This window comes from Siphateles boraxobius, unplaced genomic scaffold, assembly GCF_051911475.1.
Source record: "Siphateles boraxobius isolate OS27281-9 unplaced genomic scaffold, OSU_SipBor_1 39, whole genome shotgun sequence".
Taxonomy (NCBI): Eukaryota; Metazoa; Chordata; class Actinopteri; order Cypriniformes; family Leuciscidae; genus Siphateles; species Siphateles boraxobius.
The window spans coordinates 3,723,152-3,734,754 of NW_027509019.1; the positions used below are offsets into that span (position 1 = coordinate 3,723,152).

General features: G+C 46.4%; 7 non-coding genes across 7 annotated transcripts; all 7 read right to left on the reverse strand.

Annotated features, from left to right (window-relative positions):
* Positions 1–1,388: 1,388 nt before the first annotated feature.
* trnar-ccu (transfer RNA arginine (anticodon CCU)) lies at positions 1,389–1,461 on the reverse strand. Its single transcript has one exon. It is a non-coding gene; the product is annotated as a tRNA-Arg (tRNA).
* Positions 1,462–4,017: 2,556 nt separating this feature from the next.
* Positions 4,018–4,090, reverse strand: trnar-ccu (transfer RNA arginine (anticodon CCU)). Its single transcript has one exon. It is a non-coding gene; the product is annotated as a tRNA-Arg (tRNA).
* An 879-nt stretch (positions 4,091–4,969) lies between these two features.
* trnar-ccu (transfer RNA arginine (anticodon CCU)) lies at positions 4,970–5,042 on the reverse strand. The gene has a single exon. It is a non-coding gene; the product is annotated as a tRNA-Arg (tRNA).
* Positions 5,043–5,805: 763 nt separating this feature from the next.
* Positions 5,806–5,878, reverse strand: trnar-ccu (transfer RNA arginine (anticodon CCU)). The gene has a single exon. It is a non-coding gene; the product is annotated as a tRNA-Arg (tRNA).
* Positions 5,879–7,651: 1,773 nt separating this feature from the next.
* Positions 7,652–7,724, reverse strand: trnar-ccu (transfer RNA arginine (anticodon CCU)). Its single transcript has one exon. It is a non-coding gene; the product is annotated as a tRNA-Arg (tRNA).
* Positions 7,725–9,024: 1,300 nt separating this feature from the next.
* Positions 9,025–9,097, reverse strand: trnar-ccu (transfer RNA arginine (anticodon CCU)). The gene has a single exon. It is a non-coding gene; the product is annotated as a tRNA-Arg (tRNA).
* A 764-nt stretch (positions 9,098–9,861) lies between these two features.
* Positions 9,862–9,934, reverse strand: trnar-ccu (transfer RNA arginine (anticodon CCU)). The gene has a single exon. It is a non-coding gene; the product is annotated as a tRNA-Arg (tRNA).
* Positions 9,935–11,603: the final 1,669 nt, after the last annotated feature.

Here is an 11,603-nt window from a genome sequence, read left to right on the forward strand (position 1 = left end):
CACTCTGCTGTAAACAACCCCAGATGGGACTAGGACCCACAATCCCTGGCTTAGGAGGCCAGTGCCTTATCCATTAGGCCACCGGGGCTGTGAAAGACCTTGGCTTTAGTGACAACAACATCATTGGCATTTAAACAAGGCCAGCACACAAAGTAATCCGGATGAACGACTACTTCGACAGGCCATTGGGACAAGATTCGCTTGCCCTACTAATTGTCCTTCAGGTAGCTTAGTCAGTGACGCATTTGAACAGGGTATACACGCACAAACTCACAGATTTTCTGAAACGAACAAGCAGGATGTGGAAGTTGCTCTTTGTTTGGGATAAAACATGTACATAAGTGACAAAAACATCATTGGCATTGGAATACTTGCTCACTCGAATGTCACTTCACAGCGTCATCAGTAGCGCTCAAAGGATCTTCCCTTATGTTGTTGAAGCTTGTTTATTTAAGAAATTCATAATGAATAATAATAAAGCAAGATACCCTCCTGAAATATGTGAGATGTGTGGTTTATATAAACTGCAAAGGTAAAGTATAAATTCAAATTATTATGACCCATGTCAAGGGGGAGGAGAATGTATACGTGCGTCACGTTTAGTCAATAAAACACTTCCGCATAGGATACACCTGTGTATCCTTGCTCATAACTCCTCTGAAAGCCTCCTCACTCCTCGATCCTCGACTCCTCGCGGTGCAATTAGAGAATTGAGATGTCCTTCAAGATGGCTGTGCTTGATTGGTTTCCGGGTCATAGGATGGAGGACGGAGGAGCGAGGAGACGAGGAAGGATATTGAGAAGTACCCACAGATTTTCTGAACGAACAAGCAGGATGTGGAAGTTGCTCTTTGTTTGGGATGAAACATGTCCATAAGTAAAGCATTCTTAGCAGAGGATGGTTTCGATCCATCGACCTCTGGGTTATGGGCCCAGCACGCTTCCGCTGCGCCACTCTGCTGTAATACACATCAGATCGGAAACGAACCCACAATTCCTGTCTTAGGAGGCCAGTGCCTTATCCATTAGGCCACCGGGGCTGTGAAAGACCTTGGCTTTAGTGACAACAACATCATTGGCATTTAAACAAGGCCAGCACACAAAGTAATCCGGATGAACAACTACTTCGACAGGCCACTGGGACACGATTCGCTTGCCCTACTAATTGTCCATCTCATTCAGGTGCCTTAGTCAATGAGGAGTTTGAACAGGGCATGCAGACACAAACACACAGATTTTCTGAACGAACCAGCAGGATGTGGAAGTTGGTCTTTGATTGGGATAAAACATGTACATAAGTAAAACAGTCTTAGCAGAGGATGGTTTCGATCCATCGACCTCTGGGTAATGGGTCCAGGACGCTTCCGCTGCACCACTCTGCTGTAAACCACCCCAGATGGGACTCGAACCCACAATCCCTGGCTTAGGAGGCCAGTGCCTTATCCATTAGGCCACCGGGGCTGTGAAAGACCTTGGCTTTAGTGACAACAACATCATTGGCATTTAAACAAGGCCAGCACACAAAGTAATCTGGATGAACGACTACTTCGACAGGCCACTGGGACACGATTCGCTTGCCCTACTAATTGTCCTTCAGGTAGCTTAGTCAATGACGCATTTGAACAGGGCACACACACACAAACTCACAGATTTTCTGAACGAAAAAGCAGGATGTGGAAGTTGCTCTGTATTTGGGATAAAACATGTACATAAGTAAAGCAGTCTTAGCAGAGGATGGTTTCGATCCATCGACCTCTGGGTTATGGGCCAAGCACGCTTCCAGTGCGCCACTCTGCTGTAAGCCACATCAGATCGGAAACGAACCTACAATTCCTGTCTTAGGAGGCCAGTGCCTTATCCATTAGGCCACCGGGGCTGTGAAAGACCTTGGCTTTAGTGACAACAACATCATTGGCATTTAAACAAGGCCAGCACACAAAGTAATCCGGATGAACAACTACTTCGACAGGCCACTGGGACACGATTTGCTTGCCCTACTATTTGTCTATCTCATTCACGTGGCTTAGTCTATGAGGAGTTTGAACAGGGCATGCACACACAAACACACAGATTTTCTGAACGAACAAGCAGGATGTGGAGGTTGCTCTTTGTTTGGGTAAAACATGTCCATAAGTAAAGCATTCTTAGCAGAGGATGGTTTCGATCCATCGACCTCTGGGTTATGGGCCCAGCACGCTTCCGCTGCGCCACTCTGCTGTTATCCACATCAGATCGGAAACGAACCCACAATTCCTGTCTTAGGAGGCCAGTGCCTTATCCATTAGGCCACCGGGGCTATGAAAGACCTTGGCTTAAGTGACAACAACAACATTGGCATTTAAACAAGGCCAGCACACAAAGTAATCCGGATGAACAACTACTTCGACAGGCCACTGGGACACGATTCGCTTGCCCTACTAATTGTCCATCTCATTCAGGTGGCTTAGTCAATGAGGAGTTTGAACAGGGCATGCACACACAAACACACAGATTTTCTGAACGAACAAGCAGGATGTGGAAGTTGGTCTTTGATTGGGATATAACATGTACATAAATAAAGCAGTCTTAGCAGAGGATGGTTTCGATCCATCGACCTCTGGGTTATGGGCCCAGCACGCTTCCGCTGCGCCACTCTGCTGTAAACCACCCCAGATGGGACTAGGACCGACAATCCCTGGCTTAGGAGGCCAGTGCCTTATCCATTAGGCCACCGGGGCTGTGAAAGACCTTGGCTTTAGTGACAACAACATCATTGGCATTTAAACAAGGCCAGCACACAAAGTAATCCGGATGAACGACTACTTCGACAGGCCATTGGGACAAGATTCGCTTGCCCTACTAATTGTCCTTCAGGTAGCTTAGTCAGTGACGCATTTGAACAGGGTATACACGCACAAACTCACAGATTTTCTGAAACGAACAAGCAGGATGTGGAAGTTGCTCTTTGTTTGGGATAAAACATGTACATAAGTGACAAAAACATCATTGGCATTGGAATACTTGCTCACTCGAATGTCACTTCACAGCGTCATCAGTAGCGCTCAAAGGATCTTCCCTTATGTTGTTGAAGCTTGTTTATTTAAGAAATTCATAATGAATAATAATAAAGCAAGATACCCTCCTGAAATATGTGAGATGTGTGGTTTATATAAACTGCAAAGGTAAAGTATAAATTCAAATTATTATGACCCATGTCAAGGGGGAGGAGAATGTATACGTGCGTCACGTTTAGTCAATAAAACACTTCCGCATAGGATACACCTGTGTATCCTTGCTCATAACTCCTCTGAAAGCCTCCTCACTCCTCGATCCTCGACTCCTCGCGGTGCAATTAGAGAATTGAGATGTCCTTCAAGATGGCTGTGCTTGATTGGTTTCCGGGTCATAGGATGGAGGACGGAGGAGCGAGGAGACGAGGAAGGATATTGAGAAGTACCCACAGATTTTCTGAACGAACAAGCAGGATGTGGAAGTTGCTCTTTGTTTGGGATGAAACATGTCCATAAGTAAAGCATTCTTAGCAGAGGATGGTTTCGATCCATCGACCTCTGGGTTATGGGCCCAGCACGCTTCCGCTGCGCCACTCTGCTGTAATACACATTAGATCGGAAACGAACCCACAATTCCTGTCTTAGGAGGCCAGTGCCTTATCCATTAGGCCACCGGGGCTGTGAAAGACCTTGGCTTTAGTGACAACAACATCATTGGCATTTAAACAAGGCCAGCACACAAAGTAATCCGGATGAACAACTACTTCGACAGGCCACTGGGACACGATTCGCTTGCCCTACTAATTGTCCATCTCATTCAGGTGCCTTAGTCAATGAGGAGTTTGAACAGGGCATGCAGACACAAACACACAGATTTTCTGAACGAACCAGCAGGATGTGGAAGTTGGTCTTTGATTGGGATAAAACATGTACATAAGTAAAACAGTCTTAGCAGAGGATGGTTTCGATCCATCGACCTCTGGGTAATGGGCCCAGCACGCTTCCGCTGCACCACTCTGCTGTAAACCACCCCAGATGGGACTCGAACCCACAATCCCTGGCTTAGGAGGCCAGTGCCTTATCCATTAGGCCACCGGGGCTGTGAAAGACCTTGGCTTTAGTGACAACAACATCATTGGCATTTAAACAAGGCCAGCACACAAAGTAATCTGGATGAACGACTACTTCGACAGGCCACTGGGACACGATTCGCTTGCCCTACTAATTGTCCTTCAGGTAGCGTAGTCAATGACGCATTTGAACAGGGTATACACACACAAACTCACAGATTTTCTGAAACGAACAAGCAGGATGTGGAAGTTGCTCTTTGTTTGGGATAAAACATGTACATAAGTGACAAAAACATCATTGGCATTGGAATACTTGCTCACTCGAATGTCACTTCACAGCGTCATCAGTATCGCTCAAAGGATCTTCCCTTATGTTGTTGAAGCTTGTTTATTTAAGAAATTCATAATGAATAATAATAAACCAAGATACCCTCCTGAAATATGTGAGATGTGTGGTTTATATAAACTGCAAAGGTAAAGTATAAATTCAAATTATTATGACCCATGTCAAGGGGGAGGAGAATGTATACGTGCGTCACGTTTAGTCAATAAAACACTTCCGCATAGGATACACCTGTGTATCCTTGCTCATAACTCCTCTGAAAGCCTCCTCACTCCTCGATCCTCGACTCCTCGCGGTGCAATTAGAGAATTGAGATGTCCTTCAAGATGGCTGTGCTTGATTGGTTTCCGGGTCATAGGATGGAGGACGGAGGAGCGAGGAGACGAGGAAGGATATTGAGAAGTACCCACAGATTTTCTGAACGAACAAGCAGGATGTGGAAGTTGCTCTTTGTTTGGGATAAAACATATACATAAGTGAAGCAGTCTTAGCAGAGGATGGTTTCGATCCATCGACCTCTGGGTTATGGGCCCAGCACGCTTGCGCTGCGCCACTCTGCTGTAAACCACCCCAGATGGGACTCGAACCCACAATCCCTGGCTTAGGAGGCCAGTGCCTTATCCATAAGGCCACCGGGGCTGTGAAAGACCTTGGCTTTAGTGACAACAACATCATTGGCATTTAAACAAGGCCAGCACACAAAGTAATCCGGATGAACGACTACTTCGACAGGCCATTGGGACAAGATTCGCTTGCCCTACTAATTGTCCTTCAGGTAGCTTAGTCAGTGACGCATTTGAACAGGGTATACACGCACAAAGTCACAGATTTTCTGAAACGAACAAGCAGGATGTGGAAGTTGCTCTTTGTTTGGGATAAAACATATACATGAGTGAAGCAGTCTTAGCAGAGGATGGTTTCGATCCATCGACCTCTGGGTTATGGGCCCAGCACGCTTCCGCTGCGCCACTCTGCTGTAAACCACATCAGATCCGAAACGGACCCACAATTCCTGTCTTAGGAGGCCAGTGCCTTATCCATTAGGCCACCGGGGCTGTGAAAGACCTTGGCTTTAGTGACAACAACATCATTGGCATTTAAACAAGGCCAGCACACAAAGTAATCCGGATGAACAACTACCTGACAGGCCACTGGTACACGATTCGCTTGCCCTACTAATTGTCCATCTCATTCAGGTGCCTTAGTCAATGAGGAGTTTGAACAGGGCATGCACACACAAACACACAGATTTACTGAACGAACAAGCAGGATGTGGAAGTTGGTCTTTGATTGGGATAAAACATGTACATAAGTAAAGCAGTCTTAGCAGAGGATGGTTACGATCCATCGACCTCTGGGTTATGGGCCCAGCACGCTTCCGCTGCGCCACTCTGCTGTAAACCACCCCAGATGGGACTCGAACCCAAAATCCCTGGCTTAGGAGGCCAGTGCCTTATCCATTAGGCCACCAGGGCTGTGAAAGACCTTGGCTTTAGTGACAACAACATCATTGGCATTTAAACAAGGCCAGCACACAAAGTAATCCGGATGAACGACTACTTCGACAGGCCATTTGGACAAGATTCGCTTGCCCTACTAATTGTCCTTCAGGTAGCTTAGTCAATGAATCATTTGAACAGGGTATACACACACAAACTCACAGATTTTCTGAAACGAACAAGCAGGATGTGGAAGTTGCTCTTTGTTTGGGATAAAACATGTACATAAGTGACAAAAACATCATTGGCATGTAAACAAGGCCAGCACACAAATTAATCCGGATGAACAATTACTTAGACAGGCCACTGGGACACGATTCGCTTGCCCTACTAATTGTCCATCTCATTCACGTGACTTAGTCAATGAGGAGTTTGAACAGGGCATGCACACACAAACAGACAGATTTTCTGAACGAACAAGCAGGATGTGGAAGTTGCTCTTTGTTTGGGATAAAACATGTACATAAGTAAAGCAGTCTTAGCAGAGGATGGTTTCGATCCATCGACCTCTGGGTTGTCTTAGGCAATTTCTGTCTTAGGAGGCCAGTGCCTTATCCATTAGGCCACCGGGGCTCTGAAAGACCTGTGTTCATGTGCCCCCATTACTTTGGCTTTAGTGACAACAACATCATTGGCATTTAAACAAGGCCAGCACACAAAGTAATCCGGATGAACGACTACTTCGACAGACCACTGGGACAAGATTCGCTTGCCCTACTAATTGTCCATCTCATTCAGGTGGCTTAGACAATGAGGAGTTTGAACAGGGCAAACACACAGATTTTCTGAACAAACAAGCAGGATGTGGAAGTTGCTCTTGTTGAAGATTTTATTATTTAGAAAACAAGTAATTTAGCTATATATTTGGACACAATTATTTCTTCTGTCTGTGACTTTGGATTTCCTCTGTGTATGTGAAAGACCTTGAATGGAATGTTGTTTGCTGCAGAAAATTCTATTCCGAGAAGTCACATGGTAAAAGACCTTTACCCAAAACTATCTATAGGGTGTGCTACCTTCTTTGGAAGAAGATTTATGTATATAACTCTGAACCAAAATATACTCGGGAGCGCGCTGGAAGGCCAGAGGGCCAGTGGGCCGGAGAGCCAGAGCGTTAGAGCGCCGTTCTATGGAACGGAACGGCGTTCGAAAATAAAGTCTAATTATTTCTGGCATCAAAGATCTCTGCAAAGTTATTTTTCGGAAAGATTGAAAACCACTTCTCTCTTTGTTTGGGATAAAACATGTACATAAGTAAAGCAGTCTTAGCAGAGGATGGTTTCGATCCATCGACCTCTGGGTCATGGGCCCAGCACGCCTCCGCTGCGGCGCTCTGCTGTAAACCAACCCAGATTGTTCTGAACGAACTAGCAGGATGTGGAAGTTGCTCTTTTTTTGGGATAAAACTGTGAAAGACCTTGGCTTTAGTGACAACAAAATCATTGGCATTTAAACAAGGCCAGCACAAAAAGTAATCTGGATGAACGACTACTTCCGCAGGCCACTGGGACACGATTCGCTTGCCCTACTAATTGTCCTTCAGGTAGCTTAGTCAATGACGCATTTGAACAGGGCACACACACACAAACTCACAGATTTTCTGAACGAACAAGCAGGATGTGGAAGTTGCTCTTTGTTTGGGATAAAACATATACATAAGTGAAGCAGTCTTAGGAGAGGATGGTTTCGATCCATCGACCTCTGGGTTATGGGCCCAGCACGCTTCCGCTGCGCCAATCTGCTGTAAACCACCCCAGATGGGACTCGAACCCACAATCCCTGGCTTAGGAGGCCAGTGCCTTATCCATTAGGCCACCGGGGCTGTGAAAGACCTTGGCTTTAGTGACAACAACATCATTGGCATTTAAACAAGGCCAGCACACAAAGTAATCCGGATGAACGACTACTTCGACAGGCCATTGGGACAAGATTCGCTGGCCCTACTAATTGTCCTTCAGGTAGCTTAGTCAATGACGCATTTGAACAGGGTATACACACACAAACTCACAGATTTTCTGAAACGAACAAGCAGGATGTGGAAGTTGCTCTTTGTTTGGGATAAAACATGTACATAAGTGACAAAAACATCATTGGCATTGGAATACTTGCTCACTCGAATGTCACTTCACAGCGTCATCAGTAGCGCTCAAAGGATCTTCCCTTATGTTGTTGAAACTTGTTTATTTAAGAAATTCATAATGAATAATAATAAAGCAAGATACCCTCCTGAAATATGTGAGATGTGTGGTTTATATAAACTGCAAAGGTAAAGTATAAATTCAAATTATTATGACCCATGTCAAGGGGGAGGAGAATGTATAGGTGCGTCACGTTTAGTCAATAAAACACTTCCGCATAGGATACACCTGTGTATCCTTGCTCATAACTCCTCTGAAAGCCTCCTCACTCCTCGATCCTCGACTCCTCGCGGTGCAATTAGAGAATTGAGATGTCCTTCAAGATGGCTGTGCTTGATTGGTTTCCGGGTCATAGGATGGAGGACGGAGGAGCGAGGAGACGAGGAAGGATATTGAGAAGTACCCACAGATTTTCTGAACGAACAAGCAGGATGTGGAAGTTGCTCTTTGTTTGGGATAAAACATATACATAAGTGAAGCAGTCTTAGCAGAGGATGGTTTCGATCCATCGACCTCTGGGTTATGGGCCCAGCGGGCTTCCGCTGCGCCACTCTGCTGTAAACCACCCCAGATGGGAAACGAACCCAGAATTCCTGTCTTAGGAGTCCAGTGCCTTATCCATTAGGCCACCGGGGCTATGAAAGACCTTGGCTTAAGTGACAACAACAACATTGGCATTTAAACAAGGCCAGCACACAAAGTAATCCGGATGAACAACTACTTCGACAGGCCACTGGGACACGATTCGCTTGCCCTACTAATTGTCCATCTCATTCAGGTGGCTTAGTCAATGAGGAGTTTGAACAGGGCATGCGCACACAAACACACAGATTTTCTGAACGAACAAGCAGGATGTGGAAGTTGGTCTTTGATTGGGATATAACATGTACATAAATAAAGCAGTCTTAGCAGAGGATGGTTTCGATCCATCGACCTCTGGGTTATGGGCCCAGCACGCTTCCGCTGCGCCACTCTGCTGTAAACCACCCCAGATGGGACTCGAACCCACAATCCCTGGCTTAGGAGGCCAGTGCCTTATCCATTAGGCCACCGGGGCTGTGAAAGACCTTGGCTTTAGTGACAACAACATCATTGGCATTTAAACAAGGCCAGCACACAAAGTAACCCGGATGAACGACTACTTCGACAGGCCATTGGGACAAGATTCGCTTGCCCTACTAATTGTCCTTCAGGTAGCTTAGTCAGTGACGCATTTGAACAGGGTATACACGCACAAACTCACAGATTTTCTGAAACGAACAAGCAGGATGTGGAAGTTGCTCTTTGTTTGGGATAAAACATATACATAAGTGAAGCAGTCTTAGCAGAGGATGGTTTCGATCCATCGACCTCTGGGTTATGGGCCCAGCACGCTTCCGCTGCGCCACTCTGCTGTAATCCACATCAGATCGGAAACGGACCCACAATTCCTGTCTTAGGAGGCCAGTGCCTTATCCATTAGGCCACCGGGGCTGTGAAAGACCTTGGCTTTAGGGACAACAACATCATTGGCATTTAAACAAGGCCAGCACACAAAGTAATCCGGATGAACAACTACTTCGACAGGCCACTGGGACACGATTTGCTTGCCCTACTATTTGTCTATCTCATTCACGTGGCTTAGTCAATGAGGAGTTTGAACAGGGCATGCACACACAAACACACAGATTTTCTGAAAGAACAATCAGGATGTGGAAGTTGGTCTTTGATTGGGATAAAACATGTACATAAGTAAAGCAGTCTTAGCAGAGGATGGTTACGATCCATCTACCTCTGGGTTATGGGCCCAGCACGCTTCCGCTGCGCCACTCTGCTGTAAACCACCCCAGATGGGACTCGAACCCACAATCCCTGGCTTAGGAGGCCAGTGCCTTATCCATTAGGCCACCGGGGCTGTGAAAGACCTTGGCTTTAGTGACAACAACATCATTGGCATTTAAACAAGGCCAGCACACAAAGTAATCTGGATGAACGACTACTTCGACAGGCCACTGGGACACGATTCGCTTGCCCTACTAATTGTCCTTCAGGTAGCTTAGTCAATGACGCATTTGAACAGGGCACACACACACAAACTCACAGATTTTCTGAACGAACAAGCAGGATGTGGAAGTTGCTCTGTGTTTGGGATAAAACATGTACATAAGTAAAGCAGTCTTAGCAGAGGATGGTTTCGATCCATCGACCTCTGGGTTATGGGCCCAGCACGCTTCCGCTGCACCACTCTGCTGTAATCCACATCAGATCGGAAACGAACCCACAATTCCTGTCTTAGGAGGCCAGTGCCTTATCCATTAGGCCACCAGGGCTGTGAAAGACCTTGGCTTTAGTGACAACAACATCATTGGCATTTAAACAAGGCCAGCACACAAAGTAATCCGGATGAACAACTACTTCGACAGGCCACTGGGACACGATTTGCTTGCCCTACTATTTGTCTATCTCATTCACGTGGCTTAGTCAATGAGGAGTTTGAACAGGGCATGCACACACAAACACACAGATTTTCTGAACGAACAAGCAGGATGTGGAAGTTGCTCTTTGTTTGGGACAACACATTGGCATTTAAACAAGGCCAGCACACAAAGTAATCCGGATGAACAACTACTTCGACAGGCCACTGGAAAACGATTCGCTTGCCCTACTAATGGTCCATCTCATTCATGTGGCTTAGTCAATGAGGAGTTTGAACAGGGCAAACACACAGATTTTCTGAACGAAGAAGCAGGATGTGGAAGTTGCTCTTTGTTTGGGATAAAACATGTACATAAGTAAAGCAGTCTTAGCAGAGGACGGTTACTCTTCAGCATTAGTCGGTGAACTGGAAGGGGTTTGTCCTAGGATTTCTTGAGCAGTGGCATCTATGAGCTCCTGCCTGGTGTGGTACACCTTGTCATCCCTGCTGATCGACATTGGTGAGGTAACCGTTATTCCACAGAAGGTGGCCTTCCGGAATTCTGCTCTGTCCTCAAATGGCTCGGTGCTGGGTCTTTCTGGCCAGGTGGCTGGGTTCTGGAGAAGGAAGGGAGGTCCTTGAGACCATCGGTTGGGATCTATTAGGGCCTCCAGGGTCTTCCCTCTCGTCAAATAATCAGCAGGATTGTTCGCCGAGTCCACGTAGCGCCAAGTGCACTTCTCTGTTAACTCCTGTATCTCCGCTATTCTGGCGCCCACGAAGACCTTGTAGCGGCAAGACTGGGAGTGTAGTCAGGTTAGTACTGTAGTGGAGTCTGACCACAACACAGTTCGAGCCATTGCAAGGTAAGTTCCCTCTCAAGGACACGAGCCAGCTGCGCTGCAACCAGTGCTCCACAAAGCTCCAGGCGTGGTATGGAATGCAGACGTCTTGGAGCTACTCGTGAACAAGCAAGGATAAAAGACAGGTAGATCTGGCCTTCCTTGTTCTCAGTTCTCATGTAGGCTACAGCTCCATAAGCTTGCTCAGAGGCATCTGCGAAGATGTGCACCTCACGGATGGCACCCTCAAGGTTGGCGTCTGCAGGAACATATCTACGTGGAAAGGTAAGGAAAGGTAAGTCAAGTCAAGTCAAGTCACCTTTATT